Source organism: Diadema antillarum, unplaced genomic scaffold (assembly GCF_040938485.1).
Source record: "Diadema antillarum isolate AM-2024a unplaced genomic scaffold, OU_Dant_1.0 seq00000636_RagTag, whole genome shotgun sequence".
In the NCBI taxonomy this organism is placed as follows: Eukaryota; Metazoa; Echinodermata; class Echinoidea; order Diadematoida; family Diadematidae; genus Diadema; species Diadema antillarum.
In genome coordinates this window covers 48315-54341 of record NW_027271553.1, presented here as the reverse complement: position 1 = coordinate 54341, position 6027 = coordinate 48315, and positions in this window count along the sequence as shown.

The window sequence follows — 6027 nt, the reverse complement described above, 5'->3', positions numbered from 1 at the left end:
GGCATACAAGGTTTCAGATGTAAGTAGGACCTTGTTTTATCATACAGAAGTATCATTTCTAAGGAAGTATGATATAGAATTGAAGAAATGCCTTTTCGGTTCCAGATTGTTGTCCCTCAAAGTTCGAGCTAACTAATGAAAGTATGTGCAGGCCTAACTAAAACGTGTTCACAAAGCGCTTTTTAAAGCGCTTTTTCCCTCCATCCCCCCTCTCTTCTCTCACTCTCCCTTACCGGGCCCTGTTGGCTGCATAGACCCCTTATGTAATATCATTCGAATGATATGAATATCTATTCCATTATTCATATATTAGGAGGTTCTCTTCTTTTGATAATGTATATGGTATATCTATTGGTAGGCCTGTACATGGTACCATATTCTCCCAAGAGAATCTATTTAAGGAACGCAATTTCCTGATATAAGAGACTGAATTTTCCTTATCATATTTTAGTCATATTACAGAGTTATTTTCATATTTTTATGTTTATCTGCACACATATTAAAGAGGTGTTGATTGTTTGGGTGATGCCTCTCTCCCGGCGCTCCCCCCCCCCCAAAAAAAAAAAAATGTTTTGGCAGAATTTCTGCATGTACAAAGGCTGTAATGATAGAAAAGATCTGACCTGTATTGATTATTTCCCAAATTTCCAAATCTCCAAATGCAACAGAAGAGTTAATGCTAAAAAAATTTGTGAGTAAACTACACATACACAAACAAAATCCAGTCTCTACAACTGTGACAAATTGATTTCCCGGGTATCCCCCTCCCCCCCCCCCCCCCCACCCCACCCCACCCGTTTCCCGATTCATTGGCGTTATAGCTGAACTTAATATTGACTCCATTCCACGAAACGGCTGAGAGAGATAGAAAGATAGTTTCATGAGAGCGAGTCAGGTTAGGCACCATGGACGTCTCATTTACTGGGGGGGGGGGGAGGACTGGTCTATAAATAATTACCCCCCCCCCCATACACACACACACACCCACACACATACACACACACACCGCAATATCTATCAGGCCCTGGGCAAGCGCGCCGGAACACTAATGTTTGTTTGTTTGTGTGTGTTTGTTTTTGGTTGTTTGTTGTGTTTTGTTTTTTTTTTTGGGGGGGGGGGGGCAAAATCTCGACGGGGGCACATTATGTGACCGTGTGAAATCCTTCAACTTTCAACTTTTAACTTTATTTCCATTTCCATCGAATAAACAGGGGAAAATATATACAATGCATTAACAGAACATGTGTCTTGTAACAATTTCAAAGAAAACGTACATGTGATTACGAGTAACAACATAAATTCCTTTTCTATCAAGTATATTATGCATGATGCAAGGATTAAAATGGAAATGGAGGGTCCCACTATAAAAAGCAAAGCTTGTACGGTATGGGACCCTCGGAAAATACATACACAAAATCAAAGAAACCAATGTCAACTGACATGAAATTAACTTAGGAAGGAAAAAAGAAAGAAAAAGGAAAAAGAAGAAAAAAGGGGAAAAGCAACTAGACTATAGTGCAACACGCGCCATCGTGGACAAAAGCACACTGGACTTCATGATGCAAGTGCAATGATAAAACGCTCCCTGTGTTTATTGCGAAATATATTGGGTACATATACCGGTATGAATGCAGAAGAACGGATATTAAAGAGAGAGAGAGAGAGAGAGAGAGAAAGAGAATAGACACACTGTTATCTGGTACAATAAAAGTTATATCTGAGGAAAACTTTGTTTGACAGATTATTTTCTTACAAATATGATTTCTGTATGATTTCTTAATGCTTGTAAAAAAGATGACTTGATTGAGACAATAAAACGGAACCTAATTCGGTTGTATATCATAAGATTTCAATAAAGATAATTTTAATTTGTTCTTAAAAGAATTCAAAGTTTGTGCTGATACTATAAGTCGTTGGGAAGTGAGTTTCAATACTTTGGCCCATCTTAGATAAAAGGTGTGCTGAACCAGTAAAGTCCTAAAAAATGGCAAATGGAATTCATTGGATCGCCTTGTTGGACGGATTGATTTTTTGAAAACATTGTTTAAAATACATCTGGAAGATTATTTTTATCATAATTATACATAAATTGTCCTAAATCAAACAAATATAAATCTTTGATTTTGAATATTTCATTTTCAAAAAATAACGGATCAGTATATATGAGACAAAAAAGCAATGTGACATATAATACGCAATGATAGCAGAAGTAATTTATCCAAGAGTGTTTGATGTTTTTCCCCCATACAAGAATACCATAATTTAAATAAGGCAATATGAGGGATGAATATAATGTAAGCAGGGACGACAAAGGAAGACAAAATTTAATCTTGTTAATTATACCTATATTTCGTGAAATAATCTTAGATATATATCCTCGGCGAGGGAGCGAAGCGACCGAGCGGGGGTATTTATAAACGGTAGGGACTTTTTGTAAAAACAGAGTACAAAATTTCTAGGAAATGACACAGAGTGGAAAAATCTAGTGCGAAGGATTATGATTATAACATACGGGGGTACATTTATGTGACAGGGAAAATGTAAGGTTTATCAAAGGCATGTTTCAGGGGGCACTCTCGAGGACGCAGGGCTATACCATCTATACACTAAATTTACTCATAAGTAAATATCAGTGTATAGATATCATAATGTATATTAATGATGAATTATGATTTTCGCCAAAATTTTGCATTTTCAGTTATGAAATTGACTTTTAGACAATAAAAGTGCCTGTATTGTTCATTTTGGTCTTTAAATAATCTATTAATTACTTGTGACAGGGGGCATGGGGGGGGGGGCAAAACGAGTTTTTGCCCCCCCCCCCCCTCCCCCCCCCCCAAAAAAAAAATAATAATGATAATAATTGGGGGAGGGCAAGTGCCACCCCTGCCCCACCCCGCGTCCGGCGCCTTTTAGGCCCTAGGTCTATGCACCACCACTTCCCTGAAAATTCATATTTCTATGTTTTTTGTTGGAAGTTGTCCAAATATGCAACCTCTCTTCTGAGTTCATCATATATTGCCTATAAAAAGTGGAGTCACAATCGTTTGTTAGAGTTCGCATTAGATTTTCACATACTCTAGTAGTAACTGTACAAAGCTGAGCACAATTTCAGAATTGCTTTGTGACATCTTTTGCACGTCACAGAACAAGCAGTGACGTTTTTTCCTTCAAATAGTACTCCCTGGAGTGTCAAACATCCCAACATTCTGACATATACCTAACTACTACAGGGCTCGACACTAACTTTTATTTTTGGTGGCCCGATCGGACCACCAAAATCGTTAATTTTTACTTTTTGGGCGCCCGAAAGTAAAATCTGGTGGCCCGAAAAAAAATCAAGAAAAACATAAGAAATACTAAATCGGTCCTACTGAACGTAGAAAATGAAATATTAAGTATTACTGAAGTGATACATGTACCCATGTCTAAAATAAATGAAGAGAAAATTCAATCATCTTACCGTTATTCTGAGTTCTAAGATTTAGCAAATAAGCTTATAGATTATTATAAAAGTTGATGCCTATTTAGGTGGTCAAAACTTACGTTTGAAACGATAGAGTGGGAGCATTTGCAGACATTTGTGAACATCCGACATCTGTTTTGGCATTATAAAGAGCTGGAAGTTACCGTTATTCATTTCTGATTGTAAAAGCAATTATCCATCAACATACTAGTATTTTAACACCGTACGGAGCCGAATGTTACTATTAATTTTTTTTTTTTCAAATGTAAAAGCAAAGAACTGACATTCATTTTAGCATCTTACGGAGCTGAATGTTATCCTTATTCATTTCAGTAACGTGAAAGCAAACATCCCCAATTTATTTTAGCATCTAACTGAGCCGATTGATACCGTTAGTCATTTCCAAATGTAAAAGCAATAATCTGTTATTCATTTTAGCATCGTACGGAGCAGATTACCGTTATTCATTTTAAAATTAAAAAAGCAAACATCCAACATTTGTTTTATTATCGTACGGAGCCGAATGTTACTGCTGTCCACTTCCGAAAGTGAAATGAATTATCTGACAATTTAGCATTGTACGGAGCCGAATTTTATTGTTTTTCATTTTTGAACGTCAAGGCAGACATCAGACATTAAATATTCTACCATCAAACGCAGCTGAAAGTTACTGTTATTCATTTCGACATGTAATAGCAAATATCCGACATTCATTTTAGCATCGTATGGAGCAGAATATTACTGCTATTCACTTCTGAACGTAAAAGCAATCATCTGACATTTATTTTAGCATCTTCCTTAGCCGAATGTTATTGCTATTTACTTTCGAAAGTAAAAGCAAACATCCGACATTATTTATTTAATCATCATTCGAGGTTGATAATCATTGTTATTCATTTCCGAACGTCAAAGGGCAAGGGATCATTCCACATTTATTTTAGCATCTTCCGCAGCTGATCTGTTATTGCTATTTACTTCAAACCTGAACGTGAACTTCCGATATTTATGTTACTATCTATATGGAGTTGAATATTATTGTTGTTCATTTCCAAACGTCAGAGCAAAATTGATATCCGACATCTATTTTAGCATCTTCCGGAGCTGAATGTTGTTGCTATATACATTCGAACATAAAAGCAAACATGAGACATTATTCTTATCATTCACCTGAACGTGAACATCCGGTATCTATTTTACTATTAAATGGAGTTGAATATCATGTTTATTCATTTCCGAACGTCAAAGGGATCATTCGACACTTACTTTAGCATCTTCTGGAGCTGAATGTTGTTGTTATTTACTTTCCAACGTAAAAGCAAACATCCGGCATTTATTTTCTCATCCTACGGAGTTAAATATTATTAGTATTCATTTCCGAACGTCAAAGCTAACATTCCACAATTTTATTTCAACATCTTCTGGAGCCGAATGTTATCCTTATTCATTTCCGAACGCAAAACCAAATATCCGACACTTCTTTTAGTATCAAACAGACCCGAATATTACCGTTATTAATTTCCAAAATAAAAAGCAAATATCCGGCATTTATTTTCTCATCGTACGGAGTTGAATGTTATTAGTATTCATTTCCGAACGTCAAAGCTAACATTCCACATTAGTTTACTCAGTATATTTTATTTCATCATCTTCTGGAGCCGAATGTTATCCTTATTCATTTCCGAACGCAAAATCAAACATCCGACACTTATTTTAGTATCATACGGAGTCGAATATTACCGTTATTCATTTCCAAAATAAAAAGCAAACATCTGACATTTATTTTAGCATCTTACGGGGCCGATTGTTTCCGCTGTCCATCTACAAAAGTAAAGGCAATTATCCGACTTTTTGGTGGCCCGATTGGGCCACCAAAATCTTCATTTCTGAAATTTTGGTGGCCCGACGCGCGTTTTGGTGGCCCCGGGCCACCGGGCCACCGTTAGTGTCGAGCCCTGTACTAGAATTAAAACTACCTACATAATCGGTGATAGTCATGCTATAATCAATATATACTAGTAGGTGCTTGCAAGAGATGCCCTTCCTTTCAACCAACGAGAGAGCAAGGTGTATTGATCCAAAGTGAGCGAGAGGGCGGCCTTGTAAAAGTTCGCCCAGTGCCGTAGTTCGCCGCCCGGTCCGATTTACTAGTACATGCGGTAAGCACTATCTGGGCACCCGTCCCTCTTCATCATGAATATTCATCATCTACATGTATCCGTAATACCGTGGAAATACATAATTTTTTTCATTTCCCGGCAGCGTTTTTACATTTCTCGGCAAAACTGAACATTTTTACATCTCCCGGCGAGACTTTTTAACACTCCCCGTTGATGCAATTTTTCGAGATTTTCACATTTCCCGGCGATACGTTTTACACGTATCCAGCGTTCTGCCATATACTAGCACAGTACAGTATCTTACTGCCTGATGAATATTCATGATGAAGCGGGACGGGTGCCCAAATAGTGCTTTAGATGCATGGATGAGTGGGCATCTTGCATAGGTCAGACCCACGGCCGTACGGCGTACGGTCCGCGGTTAGACCATGTGAGACTCACCTC